General features: G+C 34.5%; 1 protein-coding gene across 7 annotated transcripts in view; it reads right to left on the bottom strand.

Moving 5' to 3' along the window:
• The window catches only part of NAALADL2 (N-acetylated alpha-linked acidic dipeptidase like 2), a 1,357,959-nt gene that overhangs the window by 1,018,029 nt on the left and 316,442 nt on the right, over positions 1 to 23,488 (bottom strand). For all 7 annotated transcript variants that reach the window (XM_047730769.1, XM_047730776.1, XM_047730785.1 and 4 more), the window contains one exon: positions 19,698 to 19,806. The gene's annotated coding sequence lies outside the window, so the exon portion shown is untranslated. The remainder of the gene's footprint in view (positions 1 to 19,697; positions 19,807 to 23,488) is intronic.

Below are 23,488 nucleotides of genomic sequence, written 5' to 3'. Positions count from 1 at the left end.
TATATACTGTTGAGAACTACTGAGGCAAAGTGTACAAGTTCTGGTTCAAGGTGGCAATAAAAGATACTCCTGAACTCACCTTTTCCCATGGACATACCTAATATGTAGAGACTCATGGAGCAACTCCATCTGAAAGAAACTGATAAACAAGCTGAATGACTCTTACACATTGGGCAAACAAAAAAATACCAACATCAAAATGGGTCTTGACACACCTTTAGCTACTGAGAGCCAAGAAGAACAAAGAAGATGGCTTGAACAATCAATGATTTGATTTGAAAGACAATCAGGAGCTAGGGGTGGGTTGAATAATAATGTTCCTCTCCTAGAAGAATACAAGAGAAGGGCACCAAAAAAAAAAAAAAAAAATACACACACACACACACACACACACACACACACACACACACACATATTTTCATTCCAAACAAAACTCCAGAATGAGAACTTAAGGAAATGGAGATAAGTAATTTAGTTGATAAAGAGTTCAAAATAATAGTCAATGATGCTCACTGAGGTCAGGAGAACAATGCATGAGCAAAGTGAGAGTCTCAGCAAAGATATGGAAACTATACAAAAGTATTAAACAGAAATAACAATTGAAAAATATAATAATGGAACTGAAAAATGCTAAACCAAACAAATAAAAGGATCAAAGAACCCAAAACTGGGCAGTGAAATTCCTCCAGTAAGAAAAGAAAAAAGATAAAAGAAAAAAGAGTGAAGATAGCTTAAGAAACTTATAGAATGTTATCAAAAAGACCAATATTCACATTATAAGTGTCCAGAAGTAGAAAAGAGAAAAAAGAGAAATATTTTTCAAAAAAACAAATGAGCAAAGGGGGGAAAAGAGAGAAGGAGGGTAGAGGCAAAATAAGAAACAGACTCTTAACTATAGAGAACAAACTGATGGTTACCTACGGGGGGGGGGTGAGGAGATGGGTGAAGTAAGTGATGGGGATTAAGGAGTACACTTGAGATAAGCACTGGCTGTTGTATGGAAATGTTGCATCTCTAAATTGTACAGCTGAAATGAATATCACACTGTATGTTAACTGACTGGAATTTAAATAAAAACTTTAAAGAAAGAAATATTAAAGAAATAGTGCCTGAAAACTTCCCTAACTCAGGATAAAAAATAAACATCTAGATTCAGGAAGCTTAGGAAATTCCAAATAAAAATAATCCAAAGAGACCCACACCAAGAAACATCATAATTAAATTGTTAAAAGTTAAGCAGTGCCTGGGTGGGTCAGTTGGTTAAGCGGCTGCCTCCGGCCACCTTTGGCTTGGGTCATGATCCTAGCATCCCGTGGTTGAGCCCCATGTTGGGCTCCCTACTCAGCAGAGAGTCTGATTTCCTTCTCCCTGCCCTTGTGCTTTTGCTTGCTCTCTCTCTATCCCTCTCAAAGAAATAAAATCTTAAAAAAAAATTTTTTTAAGAAGTGAGGAGAGAATCTTAAAAGAAGCAAAAGAAAAATAACTTATTAACAAGACCTCATAAGACCTTCAGCAAACTTAAACAGAAATTATGCAGGTTAGAAGAAAGTGGCATGAGCTATTCAAATTCCTTAAAGAAAAAACTACCAAACAAAAACACTCTACCCAAAAAAGCTGTACTTCAGAATTGAAGGAAAGAGAAAGTGTTTTCCAAGCTAGCAAAAGCTGAAGGAGTTTATCTCCACTAAATCATCTTACAAGAAACGTTACAGGGATGTCAAACTAAAATGAAAAAAAAATAGTAACAGGAAAACGCATTAAAGTATAAACCTCACTAGAAAAAGTAAATATATAATTAAATTCATAATACTCTTACTGTAATGGTGTCAGACAAATCACTTATAAATGTACTATGAAGATTAAAACATGCACAAAAAATTTTAATACCTGTAACAGCAATAATTTGTTCATGGATATACATGGTAAAAAGATGTAAATTGCTACTGCAAAAACAAAGTGTGGGGGCAGAAAAAGTAAAATCATAGAGGTTTGTATGCATTTGAAGTTAAATAGCTATTGGCTTTAAGTAGATGGTCATAAATATAAAATATTCTATATAAACATCATGGTAACAAAAAGCAAAAACATATAGTAGATACACATAAGATAAAGAGAAAGCAATCTAGGCATAAGACTAAAGAGAATAATCAAATCACAAAGAGGGCAAGGGAGGAAGAAAGAAAGAAAGGAATTACAAAGCAGCCAAAAACAGTTACTAAAATACCAATAATAAGTCATTATTAATAATTATTATTAAACATTGATAATTATTTTGTAAATGGACTAAATTCTCCAATCACAATTAAGGTCAACAAAGAAATAAAAAAGATATCAAGAAACACATGAAGACAAATGAAAATAAAAATACACTGGTCCAAAATCTTTAAGATGCAGCCAAAGCAGTTACAAGAGAAAAATTTATAGTAATACAGGCCTACCTCAAGAAACAAAAAAATTTCAAACTCACCTTACACCTAAAGAAAGTAGAAAAAGAAGAACAAAGCACAGACCTAGTATGAGGAAGAAAATAATAAAAATTAGAGTGGAAATAAATGAAATAAAACCCTCTCACAACCAAGCACACAGAAACACACACACACAAAATGAAAACATTCATAAAATCAAAATCCAGTTATTTGAAAATATAAGTTGATAAACCTTTACTTAGATTCGTCAAGAAAAAGAGGGAGAGGACTAAAAATCAGAAATGGAGGAGAAATCACAATCAAAAGAGCAGAAATGTAAAGGACTGTTAGAGTATTATAAAAAAATTATATGACAACCAACTGGACAACCTAAAATACAGGGGGAAATTCCTATAAATGTACAATCTTCCAAAACTGAATCAGGAAAGAATAGGAAATTTAAATAGACCAATTAATAGTAGCAAAATTGAATTGGTAATTGGAAAACTCCCAAAAAACAAAAGTTCAGAAACCTTTATCTTCACAGGTGAAATCTACCAAACATTCAAAGAAGAGTTAATACCTATTCTTCTTAAACCATTCAAAAAAAAAAAAAAAAAAAGAAGAAGAAGAAGAACTTCCAGATTCATTCTGAGGTCAGCATTACCTGACATCGAAAGCAAAGGCATCACAAAAGAAAACTAGTCCAGTATTTCTGATAAAAGTAGATGTAAACATCCTTCACAAAATATTAGCAAATTAAATTATATAATACATTAAAAGAATTATTTACCATGATCAAGTGCGATTTATTCCAGTAATTCAAGGCTGATTCAATATTATCAAATCAATGTGATAATCACATTAATAGGAAGAAAAATAAAAACCATATGATCATCTGAATAGATGCAGAAAAATCATTTGACAAAATACATATCTGCTCATGATAAAACTCTCAACAAACTGGGTTTAAAAGGAATATAAATCAAGGGAGAGGGGAAGTTGATTAGTAAGCTTTAGGATAAAGTCATAAAAAAGCCATATCCAAAAAACCCACAGAAAACATCAAACTCAATGGTGAAAAGCTGAAAGCCTTTATTCTAAGATCAGGAACAAGGCAAGGATGTCTACAGTCAACACTTTTAATTAACATAGTACTGGAAGTCTTAGCTACAGCAATCAGAGAAGATATAAAAGACACTCAAATCAGTGAGGAAAAAGTAAAATTGTCACTGTTTCCAGATGATTTACTACCTATAGGAAACCCTAAAGACTCTGCCAAAAAAGCTATTAGAACTAATAAATTCAGTAAAGTTGCTAGATAAAAAATATACAGAAATCTGCTGTGTTTTTATACATTAATAACGCAGCAGAAAAAGAAATTAAGAAAACAGTCCCAATTGCATTGAAAATAATAAAATCCCTAAGAATATATCTAAGCAAGCTGGTGAAGGATCTATACTCTGAAAACTATAAGACATTGATGAAAGAAATGGAAGATGACATGAATGGAAAGATATACCATGCTCATGGATTAGAAGAATATCATTAAAATGTCCATTCTACCTGAAGCAATTTACCAATGCAATCACTATCAAAATACCAATAGCATTTTCTACAGAACTAGAAAAAATACGAAATTTGTATGAAGACATAAAAGTTTTGAAATAGCCAAAACTCTTAATAAGAACAAAGCTGGAGGTATCACAATCCCAGATTTCAAGACACACTACAAAGCTATAGTGTCAAAAGAGTATGGCACTAGCAGCACAAAAATAGACATTAGCATAAAAACAGGTAAATAGAATAGGATTGAGAACCAACAAATAAACTCACATACATACAGTCAATTAATCTATGACTAAGGAGGCAAGAATATACAATGGGGAAAAGCACTGTTTTCAATAAATTGTGCTGTGAAAACTGGATGGCTTCATACAAAAGAATGAAACTGGACCACTTTCTCATACTATACACAAAATAAGCCCCAAATGGATTAATGTCTTAAATGTGAGACCTGAAACATAAAACTCTATAAGAGACAGAAATTTCTTTGACATCAGACATGGCAATATATTTATGGATACGTCCCTTCAGGTAAGGGAAACAAAAGCAAAATTAAACTACTGGGACTACTCCCCCCAAAAAGCTTCTGTGCAGCAAAGGAAAACAGAAAAAAAAAACAAGCAACCTACTGAAAATAAAAGAGGTCTGTAAATTATCCAATAAAGGGTTAGTGTCCAAAATATATAATGAATTCATACAACTCAACACTAAAAAACAATCTGATTAAAAAATGGGCCAAGGCACTGTTAGCCATTTTTCTAAAGGTGATATACAGAGGACCAAGAGATACATGAAATGATGCTCAACATCACTCATCATCAGGGAAATCCTGATAGATCACCTCACACTAGTTAGAATGATTCCTGATAAGAGGAAGTCAAAATCCTGATAGATCACCTCACGCTAGTTAGAATGGTTAGTGTCAAAAAAATAAAAAATGGGGGCACCTAGGTAGCTCAGTCGATTAAGCTTCTGACTCTTGGTTTTGGCTCAGGTCATGATCTCAGGGTCATGAGATTGAGCCCTGCATCAGACTCTCCACTCAACTATAGAATCTGCTTTAGATTCTTTCTCCTCCTCCCTCTCCCTCTTCCCCTCGCTGCCCCCACATGCTCTCTCTCTCTCAAATACATTAATAAAATCTAAAAAAAAAAAAAAAAAAAGGTAAGAAATGGCAAGTATTGGTGAGGATGTGAAGAAAACAGATCTCCTGGGCACTGTTGGTAGGAATGTATAAATTGGTAGAACCACTGTGGAAAATAGTATGTAGGTTCCTCAAAAAATTAAAATTCAAAGTGCCATATGGCCCAGTAATTCTGCTACTAAGTATTTACCCCCCCACACCAAAAAAGCACTAATTTGAAAGAATATATATACACCCTTTATTGCAACATTATTTGCAATCGCCAAGACAGGGAAGCAACTCAAGCATCCATTGATAAAGAGTTAAAAAAAGAGGATGTGTGTGCATCTATGAATACATATGAATAATTCTATGTGTGTGTGTGTGTGTGTGTTGTGTATGTATGTATGTATAAATTATGGAATATTTATCATAAAAAGAATGAGATCTTGCTATTTGAAACAACATTAATGGACTTAGTGAATATTATGCTAAGTAAAATAAGTCAGAGAAAGACAAATAGCATATGATTTCCCTTATCTATAGAATCTAAAAACATAAATGAACAAATGAAAAAAATACAGAGAATAAACTGGTGGTCGACAGAGGAGAGGTAGGTAGGGAACAGGTAAAATAGATAAGGGAGAATAAGAGGTACAAACTTCCAATTATAAAATAACTCTTGGAGATGAAAAATCAACATAGAGAATATAGTCAGTAATAATGTAATAATGTTAAAAAGTAAGAGATGGTGACTACAGTCACTGTGATGAGCACTGACTAATGTACTGAATTGTCAAATCGAAATGTTGTATACCTAAAACTAATATAATGCTATATATCAATTATATTTCAGTAATAAGTATACATTTTTTAAATAAAGAAAAAAGACTTGACTCAAATGAATTAGAAATGAAAGAAGAGACATTACAACTGATACCACACAAATACAAAGAATCATAAGAAACTACAAACCATCATATACCAAAAAATTGGACAACCTAGAAGAAATAGATATATTCTTAGAAACATACAACCTACAAAGACTGAATCATGAAGAAATAGAAAATCTAAATAGACAAGTTACTAGTAAGGAGACTAAATTAGTAATCAAAAAATTACCAATAAACAAAGTCCAGGACCAAATGACGTTACTGGTGAATTTTGTCAAATATTTAAATAATTAATATAAATACTTTTCAAACACTATTTAAAAAATAGAAGCAGAGGGAATGTTTCCAAACTCATTTTATGAGACCAGAATTACCCCAATACCAAAGTTAGAAAAGGACTACAAGGAAAGAAAATTACAGGCTAATATCACTGAAGAATATAGATGCGAAATTCTTAAGCAAAATATTAGGGAACAGTATTCAACAGCATACTAAAAGGATCACACACCATGAGCAAGTGGTATTTATCCAAAAGATGAAATAATGGTTCAACATTGGGAAATCAGTCAATGTGCCACACCACATTAATAAAATGAAGGATAATGATATCATATGAATAGATACAGAAAGAAAGGTTTGACAAAATTCAACATTCATTCATGATAAAAACTCTAAAAATGTGGGTACAGAGGGAATATACATCAACATAACAAAGGCCAATGGTAAGTCCACAGCTAACATCATACTCAATAGTGAAAATCTGAAACCTTTTACTTTAAGTTATAGGACCAAGATAAGGATCCCACTCATGTCACTCTTATTCAGCATAGTACTGGAAGTCTTAATCCAGACCAATTAAAGAAAAGAGAAGGGGGGGTGCCTGGGTGGCTCAGTGGGTTAAGCCGCTGCCTTCAGCTCAGGTCATGATCTCAGGATCGAGTCCCACATCGGGCTCTCTGCTCAGCGGGGAGCCTGCTTCCCTCTCTCTCTCTGCCTGCCTCTCTGTCTGCTTGTGATCTCTCTCTGTCAAATAAATAAATAAAATCTTTAAAAAAAAAAAAAAAGAAAAGAGAAGGGGGAGGTGGGTGGAGAGGAAGGAAGGAGAGGGGAGAAAAGAAAAGAGATCTATTAGGAAAAAAAAAAAACTTTGCAGATTACATTATGTATAGAAACCATAAAGACTTTACCAAAAAACTATTAGAGTAAACAAATTCAGTAAGTTGCAAGATATAAAGTCAATATGGAAAAATTCATTTGTGTTCATACATGCTAATAACAAGCTATCAGAAAGATAATAAAATATATAATAAATAATAAAAAATAAAATTTGAAAATAACTACATTTCAGTTGTACCAAAAATAATAAAATACTGAGGAATACATTTAACCAAGGAAGCGAAAGGGCTACACACTGAAAACTCTAAGACACCGATGAAAGAAATCAAAGAGGACACAAACTGATGGAAAGCTATATCATGTTCATGAGTTGGAAGAATATTGTGAGATGTCCATACTACCCAAAGCCATCTATACATTCAACTAATTTCTATCAAAATTCCAATGGCATTTGCTTTAGAGAAATAGAAAAGCAATTCTAAATTATGTATGGAAGGACTAAAGTCCTCAAATAGTAAAAGCAATCTAGAGAAGAACAAAGACGGAGTCATCACGCTTACTTATTTCAAACTATTTAACACAACTATAGTAAGTAAAACAGTATAGTATTGGCGGAAAAAAGAAACATGGCTCAAAAGAAAAAAAAATGGAGAGCCTAGAAATAAACTGGTTACATATGGCCAGTTAATTTATGACAAAGAGCCATGCATATACAATAGGGAAAGGATAATTTCTGCAATAAATGGTGTTAAAAAAAGTGGACAAGCACATGCAAAAAAAAAAAAAATAAGATGGAACCTTATACCATATACAAAAATTAATTCAAAATTGGTCAAATACTTGAACATTATACCTGAAACCCTAACACTCCTAGATAAAAACATAGGGGTAAGTTTCTTGGCAACATTTACTTGGATTTGATACCCAAAACAAAGGCAACAAAACCAAAAATAAACAAGTGACACTACATTAAACTAAAAAGCTTCTGCAAAGAAAAGGAAACCATCAACAAAATAAAAAGACAACTTACCGAATGGGAGAAAATATTTGCAAATCATATAAGCAATAAGGATTTATATCTAAAATACACAAAGAACACATACAATAGAAAAAAGTCAGTTTAAAAATTGAGAAGAAGAGGGGCACCTGGGTGGCACAGTGGGTTAAGCACCTGACTCTTGGTTTCAGCTCTGGTTGTGATCTCAGGGTGGTGATCTGAAGCCCCAGATTGGGCTCCATACTCAGCCTGGAGTCTACTTAAGACTCTTTCCTTCTCCCTATGTCCCTCCTCCTCATGCTTTCTAAGATGATTTTTTCCTTAAATGGGAAGAACTGAATATACATTTTTCCAAATAAGACAACCAAATGTCCAATAGGTACATGAAAAGATGCTCACTATCAGTTATCATTAGGGAAATGTAAATCAAAATCACAATGAGATATCACCACATAACTATAAGAATTTAAGAATTCCTAGCATAAGACAAAACAAAACAAAAAACAAACAGAGGCAAGATAGTGGAGGAGTAGGCCTAAATTTCACTGGGTTCCAGGAACTCAGCTAGGGAGTTATCAAACCATTCTGAATACCTACAAATTCAACAGAAGATAGGGGAGAAGAATAGTAGCAATTCTATGAACAGAAAGGCAAGCACTTTCTGGAAGGTAAGACTTGAGAAGAAGTAAATCTGAAGTGATATATGGGAAGACAGATCGGGGGTGGGGGGGGTCGGCACCCAGCAAGTAAGAGAGGAAAACTGGAACTTATAGAAGTCTGCAACTTCTGCAAGACATCACTCCAGAGGCTAAGAAGAGGTATGGAGCCCTAGCCAGGACAGCATTGTCTCAGGACCCTCAGGGTCACAGAAAGACCAGGGTGCCTGAGTGCAGCAGAGATCCCAGGTATCGGAGCAGGGAGGCCAGCCATACAGACAGAGCAGAGGGGGGTCTCAGCTTGGGGTTAGCTTAAACCATGATCTGAGCCACAGTCAGACCAATACTCTTCAAGCAGGGACCCCACAAGTGGCAGATCCGGGGATCTGGGTAGATCCTTCCTCCACTGGCACACTGCAGGAATCTGCTGGGTTTGGAGACTCCAGATAGGCCATGTGCCAGAGGTAGAAATGCTCAGTCACAGGACAGGTGAGCACAGAGTGAGGCTGAAGATGGGGGAGACAGGACTGAGTGTTTTTCTCTGAAGGTGCACTGAAGAGTGGGACCCTGAACTCTTGATCCTCCAGGCAGAGATTGGGAGGTCGCCATTTTCATTCTCATTGTCCAAATCTGTACAGAAAGCTTTCAGGGAACAAAAGCTACTGAAAGGAAAGTGAAGCAATTACTTAGTCTGGGTCCTGGCAAGGGCGGTGCAATGCCACCTCTGGTAAAGACATTTGAGAATTACTCCAAGAGGCTCCTCCCCCCAAAGATCAGCAAAAACATCCAGCCAAGAAAAAGCTTACTGATCAATGAAAAGTGCAAAACACCACTGCTAAGGGAATACAGCAAATAGAATTTGTGGCTTTTTTCCCATGATACTTTAGTCTTTCAAAGTTATTTTTTTTAATTTTTGCTATTTTTTTCCTTTTTGATTTTTCTTCTTTAAAAAGTTTTCCTCTTTTCTATTTTAAGCTATTTTATTTTATCAACACCTTTTTTAAAATAATTTTTAATTACATTTTTATAGTCCTATTCTATCCCTTCATTGTCTTTAAACTTATTTTTCGTATACATATAAGTTTTTCTTTCTTTAAAATTTTGGGATACAGTTTCTTCTAACAGACCAAAATACACCCTAAATCTAGCATATGGCTTTGTTCTAGTCTCCAACTGGATCACATTATCTCTTTTATTTTTTCCAACCAACTTATCAATTCCTTTGTTAAAATCTTTTTTAATTTTCATCTTTACTGTCATATTATATCCCTTCATCATGTGTATGTATGCGTGTGTGTGTGTGTGTGTGTGTGTATGTGTATATATATATATATATGTATATATATATATATATACATGTATACATATACATATGTATACATGTATATATATATATATACATATATATATACATATATATGTGTGTGTGTATGTGTATATATATATATATGTATATGTGTATATATATATATATATATGTATATATATATATATACCTCCATTCTTTAAAATTTTGGGAGGAAGTTTATTCAAACAGACCAAAATACAACCAAAATCAAGTGTGTGGCTCTGTTCTATTCACCAGCCCAATCATTTTTTTTCCTCTTTTTCTTTTTTTTTCCTTTCTTCTCCCCCTGGATTTTGGGTCTCTTCTGATTTGATTAGTGTATATTTTTCTGGGGTTGTTGTTACCCTTCTGGCATTTTGTTTTCTCATTCATTTATTCTTCTCTGGACAAAATGACAAGGCAGAAAAACTCACCCCCCCCAAAAAAAAGAATAAGAGGCAGTACCAACTACTAAGGACCTAATCAATAAGGAAATTAGTGAGATTTCAGAACTAGAGTACAGAATGATGATTACAAAGATGCTAGCTGGGTTTGAAAAAAAAACATAGAAGATACTAGAGAATCCCCTTTTGGAGAAATAAAATCCCCTTCTGGAGAAATAAAAGAACTAAAATCTAACCAAGTTGAAATAAAAAAAGCTATCAATGACATGCAATAAAAAATGGAGGCTCTTATTGCTAGGATAAATGAGGCAGAAGAGAGAATTAGTGATATAGAAGACCAAATGATGGAGAATAAAGATGCTGAGAAAAAGAGATAAACAACTACCAGATCATGGTGGGAGAATTTGAGAGATAAGTAATACCATAGGAAGAAACAATATTAGAAGAATTGGGATTCCAGAAGAAGAAGAGAGAGAGGAGCAGAAGGTCTACTGGAAAAAATTATAGCAGAGAACTTCCCTAATTTGGGGAAGGAAACTAGCATCAAAATCCAGGAGGCACAGAGAACCCCCCTCAAAATCAATAAAAATAGGCCAATAACCCATCATCTAATAGTAAAACTTCAAGTCTCAGAGACAAAGAGAAAATCCTGAAAGCAGCCTGGGACAAAATTTCTGTAACTTACAAAGGTAGAAATATTAGATTGGTAGCAGACCTATCCACAGAGATCTGGAAGGCCAGATAGGACTGGCATGATACATTCAGAGCACTAAATGAGAAAAACATGCAGCCAAGAATACTATATCCAGTAGGTTGTCATTGAAAGTAGGAGAAATAAAAAGCTTCCAGGACAAACAAAAACTAAAAGAATTTGCAAACACTAAACCAGCCCTACAGGAAATATTGAAAGGGGTCCTCTAAGCAAAGAGACAGCCTGAAAGTAACAGACCAGAAAGGAACAGAGACAATACACAGTAAAAGTCACCTTACAGGCAATACAATGGCACTAAATTCATAACTTTCAATAGTTTTGCTGATTATAAACGGGCTAAATGCTCCAACCAAAAGAACCGGGGTATCAGAATGGATTAAAAAAAAAAAAAACCATCAATACGTTGTTTACAACAAACTCATTCTAGACCCAAAGACATCTCCAGATTGAAAGTGAGGGGTGGAAAACAATTTACCATGCTAATGGACGTCAAAAGAAAGCTGGGGTGGCAATCCTTATATCAGATATATTAGATTTTTAAGCCAAAGACTATAATAAGATATGAGGAAGGACACTATATCATACTCAAAGGGGCTGTCCAACAACAAGATCTAACAAATTTAAATATCTTTGCCCCTAACACGGGAGCAGCCAACTACAGAAACCAATTAACAACAAAATCAAAGAAACACATCGACAATAATACAACAATAGTAGGGGACTTTAACACCCCCCCTCACTGAAATGCACAGTTCATGCAAGCAAAAGATCAACAAGGAAACAAAGGCCTTAAACGACACACTGGACCAGATGGACATCACAGATATAGTCAGAACATTCCATCCAGAGCATCAGAATATACATTCTTCTCTAGTTCACATGGACTATTCTCCAGAATAGATCACAACTTGGGTCACAAATCAGGTCTCAATTGATAGCAAAAGACTGGGATCATTCCCTGCATATTTTCAGACCACAATGCTTTGAAACTAGAATTCAACAACAAGAGGAAAGTTGGAAAGAACCCAAATACATGGAGGCTAAAGAGCATCCTACTAAAGAATGAATGGGTCAATGAGGACATTAAAGAAGAATTGGAAAAATTCATGGAAACAAATGAAAATGAAAACACAATTGTTCAAAATCTGTGGGACACAGCAAAGGCAGTCCTGAGAGGAAAATATATAGCGGTACAAGCCTTTCTCAAGAAACAAGAAAGGTCCCAGGTACACAACCTAACCCTACACCTAAAGGAGCTGGAGAAAGAACAGCAAAGAAAGCCTAACCCCAGCAGGAGAAGAGAAATCATAAAGATCAGAGCAGAAATCAATGAAGTAGAAACAAACAAACAAACAAAAAAAAACCCAGTAGAACATATCAGCAAAACTAGGAGCTGGTTCTTTGAAAGAATTAATAAGATTGATAACCCCCTGGCCAGACTTACCAAAAAGAAAAGAGAAAGGACCCAAATAAATAAAAACATGAATGAAAGAGGAGAGATCACAACCAACACCAAGGAAATACAAACAATTATAAGAACATATTATAAGCAACTATATGCCAGCAAATTTGACAATCTGGAAGAAATGGATGCATTCCTTAGAGACATATAAACTACCAAAACTGTACCAGGAAGAAATAGAAAACCTGAACAGACCCATAACCAGTAAGGTGATTGGCAGTCATCAAAAATCTCCCAACAAACAAGAGCCCAGGGCCAGACGGCTTCCCAGGGGAATTCTACCAAACATTTAAAGAAGAATTAATAGCTATTCTCCTGAAGTTGTTCCAAAAAATTGAAATGGAAGGGAAACTTCCAATCTCATTTTATGAGGCCAGCATCACCTTGATCCCAAAACCAGATAAACACCCCATCAAAAAGGAGAATTATAGACCAATATCCTTGATGAACCCAAATGTGAAAATTCTCACCAAAATATTAGCCAATGGGACCCAACAGTACACTAAAAAGGATTATTCACCACAACCAAGTGGGATTTATTCCTGGGCTGCAAGGGTGGTTCAACATCGGCAAGTCAATCGGTGTGATATGATACATTAATAAAAGAAAGATCAAGAGCCATATGATACTCTCAATAGATGCTGAAAAAACATTGGACAAAGTACAGTATCCCTTCTTGATCAAAACTCTTCAAAGTGTAGGGATAAAGGGTACATACCTCAATATCATCCAAGCCATCTATGAAAACCAACAGAGAATATCATTCTCAATGGAGAAAAACTGAGAGCTTTTCTGCTAAGGTCAGGAACACAGCAGGGATGTCTCCTATCACTACTGCTATTCAACATAGTACTAGAAGTCTTAGCCTCAGCAATCAGACAACAAAAAGAAACAAAAGGCATCTGAATTGGCAAATAAGAAGCCAAACTCTCACTCTTTGCAGATGGAATGATACTTTATGTGGATAACCCAAAAGACTCCACTTCAAAACTACTAGAACTCATACAGGAATTCAGTAAAGTGTCAGGATATAAAATCAATGTATAGCTATCAGTTGCATTTCTACACACCAACAGCGAGACAGAAGAAAGAGAAATTAAGGAGTTGATCCTATTTACAATTGCACCCCAAACCATAAGATACCTAGGAATAAATCTAACCAAAGATGCAAAGAATCTGTACTCAGATTAAGAAGTTAGGAAAAGACAGATGCTGGCGAGGATGTGGAGAAAGGGAACCCTCCTACACTGCTTGTGGGAATGCAAGCTGGAGCAACCATTTGGAAAACAGCCTGGAGGTTCTTCAAAGTTGAGCTCTATTTTCAAAGTTGAAAACAGAGCTACCCTATGACCCAGCAATCACACTACTGTTAATTTACCCTAAAGATACAAATGTAGTGATCCAAAGGGGCACATGCACCCAAATGCTTATAGCAGCAATGTCCACAATAGCCAAACTATGGAAAGAACCTACACGTACATCAACAGAAGAATGGATAAAGAAGTGGCATATATATATAAATACACACACACACACACACACACACACACACAGAAATACACACACAATGGAATACTATGCAGCCATAAAAAGAAATGAAATCTTGCCATTTGCAATGATGTGGATGGAACTAGAGGGTAATATGCTGAGTGAAGTAAGTCAATCAGAGAAAGACAATTATCATATGATCTCCCTGGTAAGAGGAATTTGAGAGGCAAAGTGTCAGGTTTGGGGGGTAGGGAAGGAAAAAATGGAACAGGATGGGTTCGGGAGGGATATAAGCCATACGAGGCTCTTAATATCACAAAACAAACTGAGGGTTGCCGGGGGGAGGTGAGTAGGGACAGGGTGTTTGGATTATGGACATTGGGGAGGGTATGTGCTATGATGAGTGCTGTGAAGTGTGTAAGCCTGATAATTCACAGACCTGTATCCCTGGGACTAATAGTAGATTATATGTTAATTTTAAAAATAGCAATTATGTAACAGAAAAGTAAATAAAAAATAATATATAACTCCATGTAAATACCCATTTTCCATATTTGAATGTTAAGGTAATAATACACATGCATGTAATTCTTATACTATATTGGCTGTTTTGGACTAGCATGGTATGGCTGCTTCAGTTAATCACCCTTGTATTTGATCTGAAGCCAAAGAGATTGATCTAGTGTAGAAGTACTTGAGCGTTAAAAAATAAAACAAAACAATACAAAACAATATTCCTACCTTTGTGCTACTTTTTACATGCTCACATTACCTTAGCTTAGTCTATTGTAATTATTTGTATCCTCAATAAACAGTGAACATCCTGATTATATTACTATATCATAATTAACTTTGTTCCTCTAGTACCCAACATAGTAACTGAAATACAAAATAGGCTCACCAAAAATATTTCTATGAAATTATCTTTGAAAAATTTTAGAGAATAATTTCTTTCTTTTCTAAATATTAATATGCTGGGACGCCTGGCTGGCTCAGTCAGTTAAGCTGTTGCCTTCGGCTCAGGTCATGACGCCAGGGTCCTAGGATCGAGTCTCACACCGGGCTCCTTGCTCATCAGGGAACCTATATGCAAAAAGCTTTTAAAAAACTTATGAAATTAGGCAAGAAATATTTAACAATTGATTTATCTGTATAAAAATAAAAAGTGGGGCACCTACGTGGCTCAACTGGTTGACGACCCAATTCTTGATTTCAGCTCTGGTCATGATCTCAGGGTTCCAATGTTGAGCCCCACATCAGGCTCCGAGGCTAGCACAAAGTTGTCTTGTCCCTCTCCCTCTGCTCCCTCCCCTGCTTGAGTGCATGCATCCTCTCTCAAATAAATTGTATTAAATTATATTAAATTAAATAAAGAATTGAAAGTTAATAATTTGAGGTCTTCCCCTTTAAAATATCACTTAGCTCTTAATGGTTGACTTCTTATTCCCTACATGAATCTTGTCATTTTCTATTTCTTTAGAAAGGAAGCTATTTCAAGTGAGTACTGAGAGAAATGCATTTGTAAAGAAAATATAAAAAAGTAATATAACTTCAGCTTTAAGGATATACTCTAATACAAAAGTTATTTTTATTAGTAATAGTACAATAAAATTTAAATATTTGTAATTTAAAATATTTTATAAATTATGTATTAGTTAAGTATATGATGATATAGCTCAAACAAAAATTTTTACTGATTAACATGTACTTTATAAGAAATAGACTACAAATCTTTTCTTAACAAAGCTGATCTCATGCTGAGATTAACTAGAAAACCATTGTTTAGATGAAATTACATTGTAGCTATGGGAGTAGTTAAGGACAGATCAGGACAAGTTCAAGGTGCCATTAGCGCTCTTCCCTCTCTCTCTCATTTAAGGACTTAGAGCATTGGTAAGATTCTATATAAACCCACTGGGTTAGAAATGCAAAGCTACTGAGTGTGATAAGGCTATTTATGATACTAGGTTTTATTTTTACATATATATGCTTCTGTTAGGTCATTTAACTGTCCCATTTTATTATTATTATTATTATTAGTCTTGTAGCCTAAGCAAAGGCTGCCTCTTAAGAAAAGTAAGAGAGTAAATTCTGGAACAAACCACATTTATTAAACAGTTTAGTGAGAACCTTCTCAAGAAAAATAAAGAGTGTGATAATTGCATGTACTTTGGTTTACAGAGACCCAGGAAGGGGTGTCAAACCTCAGGAAGCATAAAAATGCCTTTAACAGGCACCAGCATCCAGCCACTCACTAATGCGTGATTTCTAATTACTTTTGTAGTTTGTCACTCTTTAACACAATCAAATCTAATTGACCAGAAAATTTTGGTTAGATTGTACTAAGCTATGGCTAAACTTTTACTGTTATTATTCTGGTTTCTTTGTGACCATCTCAACTTTACTGCATCATTAAACCTTAAATTAGATTTTGATAATAAGAATGTTTTATAAAATTTTTTCAAACAACTCCAGTATTCACACAGGAGCTACGGTATTCTTAAATCCACTGTCATATTTTTTTTTATTTAATTCATACCCATTTTTTCTGGGCTATTAAAAACAATGGCACTTTAATTTTAATTAAACACTTCATTTGAAAGCCTTGGATAACAAATGTCAAATGCTAAAGGTGAACTTATGCTGAGTATCAAAGCCTTTGGTCGCATGAAAGGAATTAAAATCTGAGGGTTCTTAGTTTCAGAACCACTGATGAGGTATGCATACAAGAAGGGTGGCAATTAACTATCTCAATTTAGAGTTTTCATTACTTTGTTTTAATGTTGGGAATCAGTGATCTAAGCAATAGAATGGACATTCTTGTCATTAATTCTATAAACCTAGAAAGACAATAAAGGAATAATTGAGTTTACTACTTTGTCCATATACTCTATGTGTTACTAAAGCACCGAAGATAAACATTCATGAATTTATTCATAAACATGTATGAGTATATTCATTAAAGAGAAAAAAGAAAATTTTTAATCACGCTGGTAATTTTTTTTAAATGCCTCTCTAAAACAAGATGATAGGATGTGAGATAGCATCATTAGAAAACCTCTTTGTTTGGCTTACCTTAAATTATATCTGCCAATGTTTTTACTTATATGTTTATTCTTATTTTCCACAATACCTGGAGCCTTCATCAGAGGACATCATGAATGTTTGGGGGTAAAAAAAGATCTTATACTTTTAATGTCAGATTAGGTCAGTCAAGGAACAGATCTAACCAGTTCTAATCCATTTGAGTATTACAGTCTAAGTACTTCAGGTTTGACTTGGCTATCAAAGAAATGAACACTAAATACTTAAAATCATTACAACATGGCTGGATTATAACATCTAATAAAAATTTTTAAACATTTCAGGATATAGATCTTAAAGACAGTAACAGTTTGTACTAATACTTGGAAAAAATTAGCTGAAAGACATAATCATGCCTCACACAATATATCCATTCTCAAAATTAATCATACATGAAGTAACTTGAATGGATCTACAAATGCATATGATCCTGAAATGAAAAGCTCTACAAGTAATACAGAAAGAAAAAACTATTAGAAGATTCCAACTAAAGGTATAAAAATTCTGGTTTCTTCTAATTCTCCCTTGGTCACTGAGATTACACACATGGCTCCCCACAGTCATGGGTTCAATTTTCTTGTAGACTTAAATTCTGATTTAAATTGAGCCAAAGAGAATAGATAAGACCTCCAGAGTATATTGACTTGGCCCACTTCCCATCTTCCACTAGGCTTGCTGCCTAATTGCCATTAGCATCTGATAAAATGTACTTATTTTCTCAGCTAAAATATAGATTTAAAAGTCAGTAAAGGTGATAAAAAGAAATAAATGTATGCCATTGCTGTAAAAAGGAAAATACAAAAGGAGCAAAAACTGATGGATCTAGAAAATTATGTTAGAAAATATAATTTAACTACAACTTTAATTTTTCCATATAAAATAACATTTGTTTTAAAATATTCATTAAAGTATTAATCAAAAGAGAATACAACTTCAAAACACTCCTTAAAGAATATGAAACTAGTCACAAATAGATTGTAAGACTCTCTTTTAGCTGCATACATGATTTTTTTAGTGAAAATACTCACTAGTAGAGAAGTTGTTAACCAGTAATTTATAGGCTAGGTTTTATTCTTGGACTACAGTAAAAGATTCAAAATTCTCATTCCAGGTCAATTGATTAAAAAACAAAACAAAACAAAACAGCAACAACAACAATAACAATAACAAAAAACACCTCAGAAAATTAAACTGTTGAATCATTTAGCTATTTTATGGTCAAATCACTTTTTCTCTTAATTCTAACATACAATTAAAGGGGAAATTCAAACTGAAAACTTTTTATTTTACTTAACTTCAGTTACTTAAAAAGGAACACATATAGAGCTCAGCAGATGCTAGACAATTTCTAAGTGTTTTACATAGTCACAAAATTTTACAACCATCTATTGAATTGGAATGACAGATTTTATTCAATACAGTGGCCAGATTTAATTCTCCTCTTGCTTTCCCCTCTCCCACACCACACAATTTACTTCTTTGTCCAACTTTAAAATGTTGGAATCTGAATGGCTTTATGTGGGCAAAGCCTCCTTCCCCACAGGCAACAATTCCCTACTGTCTCACACCCACAGACTTCATACATTTGCATTAAATGCCTGACCTCAAGACATATGAATTTGTCACCTTTCCCTGATTTAATCTGACCCCTTCAAATTCAGGCCTATGGGAATACTCAGAAGGTTAAATGATTTGTCCAAGTTCTTAAAGTATGTTGGTGGCCATGCTGGGTCTTCTCAGAACTCCTAGCTCTTGGTCCTGTGGTGCCGTTTGGGTCTTTGTATCACCTGCGCCATGTTAAGTTTCCTGTATAGTAAGCCTGAACCAGCATTTGAACATTAATTGTGCTAGCACTTTGCAGAAAAGCATTTCAATTACACACTAGCATCATCCCCTCAAAGTAAGAGTATTCCAGGAAGACCAATAAACCCTCTTTAAACATATATTAAAACTCTAACACCTAACTGGAAGTTCACAGACTGTATGTGACCCCATACAGACAGATGTTCCAAAAAGTTAACTTGTATAAACTTGAAATAAATAAGTAATGCAAAGCCATGCTGAATCATGGCACAAACTGCATTGTTGTCATTTTTTAGTAAAATCAGTGGGTCAATTTAAACTAAAAGAGAGACAGACTAATTTGATTACTTACAATAACATTTATAGTTGTATAAAAATGATTTGATACTACAAAGGCAAGAAAATTGCACCAATTTGAACAACCACAATGGAATTAAAATATTTAGATAATGATATCTGGAGAAAAGGATTCAAGTCCATGAAATAAACAAATGAACAGAAATTGAAATACATAAGAATTTGACACAGAAAAATGCTCATTCCTTTTTTTTAATCAAAATTAGCAACTATTGGCACATAACAGATACATGCCAAGTCATCTTATTAAAAACGGACTCAAGAGTAAAAGTCTTACAGTCTAATTAAAGTAATTAGGTCTTACTTCAATTGAATGATCCTTGTGCAACCAGAGTGTCTTTGTAGGCTACAGGACTCTGACAAGTTGAACCCAGGGCTCTTCATCCAGGTCCCCAACAGTCAAAGCTCATTTCCTGTTCATAAATCAAAAAACAGAGGTGATCAGTTTAAATTGGGAGCTATATTAGATAATTTATCTGTTGGCGCCTGAATTTCATTCTTTAGTTAATGGTTTTTAGAGTTCTTTTTATTGTAAGCAGCCTGAAATCATTTGTTCTTTTTTGCAAGAATGTATAGACATTAAAAACAAAACAAAACAAAAAAACAGCATTTAAAGGACAAGTGTACTTTACCAATCACACAAATACTCTTCTCTCTTGCTTTCATTTCTCTGTGTTTACATTTATGCCTTAATTTAGTTAGCCTAAATGGCATATTTTCTTTATGCCATGTACTACCGAACACAATAAACAAATACACAAGAAAACAAATACCTGGACACAAACGGACTTCTTACATCTTTGGGGAGAAAGGGTTAACCAAAGAAATAAATGTGTAGTAGAAACAGTAGAAACTGAAAGCCCGGCTCTTCCACTGAACACCTATGTGACTTTGGGTAATTTCTGTAACTCTTTACTAATTTCTTCACTTAAAATTTGGATGAAAATAGGTAATTTGAAGAACTATTGTCAAAGTAAAGACACTGTGTGCAATGTGCCTAGCACACTGCCTAACAAATACTAGGTGCTCAATAATGGAAATAAAGTATTTCAGGAGATTGATGGACTTTCCCTATTACTTTATATTTCCTAATGCTAAGATTGGATATTCTATATTTTGTATTTATGGGCAGTGATATTAATTATGCCATAATAATAGAGCTGTTTAACCTTCTTCCCCTATTTTTTAGATTTTTATTTTAGCTTTGCAATATCTGAAAACTACAGTGTTTTTATCCTCCTTTTAAAATTATTCCCCCAAAATAAATTATTTATTTTCCTCAAAGTCAACTTGCAGTATTATTTACTTTCTCTTCACTTTCCTAATTTTTTCTCCCACATTTCAAAATCAGACATCTCCCTTACGTTTTACATAATAGGAAATCAAGTGTCTGAAAGTATTCAACTACCACCATACAGGATAAAATAAAATTTCTGTATTTGTATCTTAAATTCCTTCTGCTTTCAGGGAAAAATGCTTCAGGCAGTTTCTATAAATTTATCCAATTCTGAAGTCTCATCCAACTCTTTTTTCTTTTCTCACCAATTTCAGAGCTTCTTGATAATAGTAACCTAACTTGGTCAATACAGAAATGATAAGCTCTTTGGACCCACTTATTATCAAATAAAGTCCATGGCTCAAGATTAGTAACATTACATCATCAGTACAAACACATATGCACACATGTACAAATGCACACAGATTTTCAGGATATTTCAGAGTATCTCATCTGTAGGAAATAAAAGGGATATGAAATGAGGAAGACTGAAGATAACTACTCAATTCTCGATTTTTACTTAAAAGTGCCTCAATAGTCTACCCATGGGCAAGGCTGTGCAAGCAATCAATTATTGTCTTAGTACAAATGTAGGCTTCTGCTCTACCTTAACATTAAAAATGGAGAAGCCATTTTAAAAATGGTATTGGCACACTCACAGAGACTTGGGTTTTCAAGCTACAAATCACAGGAAATCTAAGTCACACAGGAATTTGCCCCTCACCTTTCTCTTGGTATCTAACTAGATAAAAATAGCATGCTGTCATCTGCATCCCTACATTTGATTAAAAAATCAAACGGTGTAGAATGGTTTAGATACTGAAAAGTCATAGTTCATCTTGTCTAACATAATATCTTTGATCATTCCTTGCTTTATTTTTTTTTTAAAAGATTTTATTCATTTGACAGAGAGAGAGAGAGAGAGAAATCACAAGTAGGCAGAGAGGCAGGCAGAGAGAGAGAGGGAAGCAGGCTCCCGGCTGAGCAGAGAGCCCGATGTGGGGCTCGATCCCAGGATCCTGAGATCACGACCTGAGCCGAAGGCAGAGGCTTTAACCCACTGAGCCACCCAGGCGCCCCCATTCCTTGCTTTTTTAAACCACAAATTCAGGATTCTGTTTACTAAATGAAATAAAATCAAGTTTCATGTATTGAAATGCATTATTCAGGATGTGATTTTCTCAGGTTCTTAGGGAAACCTGCCTGAATTAGCTCCTTGTGGATCTTTCAATTATCATCTAAAGTCAAAACACCGAAATTAGAAGGAAGCTTAGAGATCATCTCATTCAAACACTCACACCATACCTATCATCAGCTCTACTAAATGTTTTATTTGATAATATACTCTACCTAGACCTTACATCCAGTGTTTTAGGAATAAATTTCAGAAATAGAGACCTCCGTTTGCCCAAGGAGTTGTTTTTTCTTTTTTTTTTTCTTTACACAGAGTATCAAATAGCATATACTTTTATCAGAAAGACAAAACAGTACAACTACCTGGAAATTGTCCTTAGTTCTCATCATGGCTTGATAAAAACATAATACACTTATTTGGATTTTAGTAAGCACAATATATAAAAACAAAGCAAAAAACAAACAAAAACCCAACACACACTATTCTCCATCTTAGCAAAGTTTCTGTGAGATTATCATTAACAATTGCTTTTTTACATGGTTATCATTTTACTAGCTTATGGAGGATGACTTTTCCTAAAAGCTTCAAGCCACTCTGATCAAGAACAAAAATTCCCAATGTCAATCATAAATTTCATTTTCAGTTTAACACCCATTGAAAGCCCACCATGAGCTAAGACTACCAACTCCAAATACTTGTAGATGGCTTTGGGATTCTTTAATATCTTGATCCACCAGAGATACTTGAAGGCAAGGACTATGCATTGTTTAATTATGTCCCTAGGACCTATCACTGTGCCAGTATAGAGAGTATGCACAATAAATGTTAGTTAAATGGCATCTGTGATTCTTAACATTTCTAAACCTTTCCATATCACAAATCTCCTTGATGTCCTTTGGGAGAATACAGTGTTCCCTTCCTACCTTTTCTCTTTTGGCCTTCCTTTCTGAGACATTTATTTTGTTCTCTTTTGCCTAGTTTCTAATCATTCTCCAAGATTCACCTATATCATGAAATCTATTCCAGCTTAGGCATTTAAATTGTCTCAAGACTATACTACACTAATCTAATCTTTGAAAAAAAGTAGAAAAATCAGATTTATACTTCTTATATATCCCCCAGAGTTCCCAGCTCAAAGCTGGACATGGAGTTGCTGGCTACTGTACAGGATACAGATATCTTGTGAGCTAGGAAAGATACAAGTTACTTGTTGATGAATTAGATCAGGGATTGGCAAACTATAGGCCATGGGCCATGTTTTGTAAATGAAATTATACTGCAACACATCCACATCCATTGTTTCTGTGTTGTCTATGGCTGCTTTCCTACTATAACAGCAGAGTTCAGTTGTTGCAACAGAGACTATATATCCCACAAGCCTATAATATTTACCATCTGCTCCATTACAGAATATGCTTGCCAATCAGCATATTAGTTCAGTGGTTCTCCAGCATGGGCCCAAGAAGAGATCTGGTCCATTCACAGCCTTTAAGCTCTGTGGTTAGACAGTACCCTAGAACCCAATTCTTTAAGTGTGATCCCAAGACTAGAAGTTCCCAACATCACTTGGGAACTGGTCAGAAATGTAAAATCTTAGGCCCTATCAGATTCTGGATTAGAAACTCTGAAGGAAGAGACAATAATCTCTGTTTTTAACCAGCTCTCCAAATGATTCTAATGTCTA

Source organism: Lutra lutra, chromosome 1 (genome assembly GCF_902655055.1).
Source record: "Lutra lutra chromosome 1, mLutLut1.2, whole genome shotgun sequence".
Classification (NCBI taxonomy): domain Eukaryota; kingdom Metazoa; phylum Chordata; class Mammalia; order Carnivora; family Mustelidae; genus Lutra; species Lutra lutra.
Note: the sequence above shows the minus strand (reverse complement) of the source record. Positions and strands in the feature narration are given on the sequence as shown.